Source organism: Geotrypetes seraphini, chromosome 12 (assembly GCF_902459505.1).
Source record: "Geotrypetes seraphini chromosome 12, aGeoSer1.1, whole genome shotgun sequence".
Taxonomy (NCBI): Eukaryota; Metazoa; Chordata; class Amphibia; order Gymnophiona; family Dermophiidae; genus Geotrypetes; species Geotrypetes seraphini.
This window is the reverse complement of record NC_047095.1, coordinates 7,165,983-7,167,559: the sequence shown is the minus strand read 5'-3', so window position 1 is coordinate 7,167,559 and position 1,577 is coordinate 7,165,983. Positions and strand designations below refer to the sequence as shown.

Below are 1,577 nucleotides of genomic sequence, written 5' to 3'. Positions count from 1 at the left end.
CACTAGGTTGGCCTGCCTCTCTCGGAGCAGCGCTTTCGGTTTGGGGCACATTCCATTTCACCTACCCAAGGGTTCGGTGGCACTGCCAGGCGATTTGTCTGATTTATGCTTGACTGCCTGCTTGATTCGGACGACTTCTAGTCGGGTCTTTTGACTGACACGAAGCGGGTGGTTTCTTTTCCTCAATTCTTTACATGCGCATCTTCATATTTGCAGTGCTCTTTTTTCCTATACTAGTTATAGGTATATCGGGTTGAGGCGGTTATTCTTATAGGAGAGACTTGTAATTCTTTCCAGAGCCTTGAGTGTGGAGTCTCGATCTCAGATTGGCGTTCTTCGCTTACCATGGCTAAGAGTATGGGATTCTGTTCAGGTTCTAGCATCCATATTGCTGACCCCTCTGGGAACCTCGGCTTGCTTTCCCTTCTAACGCTCAGCAGCCGCTTTTATTCCAGTGGTTCTCGGTATCTCTGGGCTCCTATTAGTTGCTAGGCTTCTCCTGCATAGCTTTGTATGATTTAGGGGCTCAGAAAGATTGTCTTTCCAGGGCATGCCTCGGTCTTTCCTGGACTAGCTTATGACCACCGACTATTCCGGACTGTCGGGTTGGGGGGCTCGGTGGCTTCCATCCTCAGCTTCAGGAGTCTGGTCTTCAGAGGTGACTAAGTTCTGGTTCTTTCTTCTACTCTTGAGCATGGTCAGGCTTCCTTTCTGGAGCTTCAGACCATTCTTCCGGAATGCCGCTGAGGGCCCTTTCAGTCAGTATTATGATGGGGGTGTTTCTCTGCAGCTTGGGCAGTAGGTGATGTACTCAGTTGCCAGGTACAGTGGTTGTTCTACTTCGATGGGTGGACCCTCATCTTTCTATTCGGTTGACCGATCATTTTTCAGGTCAGGAAAAGAGTTTGGTTAGTCTTTCTCTCTGCGAAATCTGAGCATAGCTCATTTATTGGATGTTACTGTGTACAGCACTGCGTACGCTCTAGAAGTGTAGACGTTAGTTATAGTGATATCTTCTACATCCTGGTTATTGGGAATTTTGGCTCAGGTGTTCCACTTTTCTTGTGGTGGAAATAAGATCTCCTGGAACTTGACCTCATGGCCTCGTCTCACAATTCCATGCTTCCTAGCTTCTTAGGCGGGCACAGGAAGTGGGAGTTAAAGGGGGTAACAGTGTGGCTTCTTTCTTACAGCCATACCACCCTGAATGTGCCCGATCCCGTCTGATCTCAGAAGCCAACCAGGATAGGGCCTGTTTAGTACCTGGATGGGTGACCACCTGGGAATACCAGGTGCTGTAGGCTTGAAAAAAAAAAAAAAAAAAAAAATCCTCTGGTTTCTCTTTTTCACTGTTTTCCCCTGGCTGATGATAGCTTGGATTTGCCATCTCAAGCTCGCTTTAGGGGCACAGTATTGGTACAATCTCTGGCTTGGCTGTGCCATCCTTGCTATGTGGATCTGTTGAGCCTTTCGACAGCCGGACTAAGAAGTTTCCTTTTATCTCCGACTTTGCTCTCCTTGATTGAGATCAACATGGATATTCATACTACTTTGGTATTACGACCTAGCTTTTGAGC

The 1,577-nt window shown here is 47.5% G+C and overlaps 1 non-coding gene across 1 annotated transcript; it reads left to right on the top strand.

Moving 5' to 3' along the window:
• Positions 1 to 1,185: 1,185 nt before the first annotated feature.
• LOC117346961 lies at positions 1,186 to 1,304 on the top strand. Its single transcript, XR_004536689.1, has one exon. It is a non-coding gene; the product is annotated as a 5S ribosomal RNA (ribosomal RNA).
• The last annotated feature ends 273 nt before the right edge of the window (positions 1,305 to 1,577 follow it).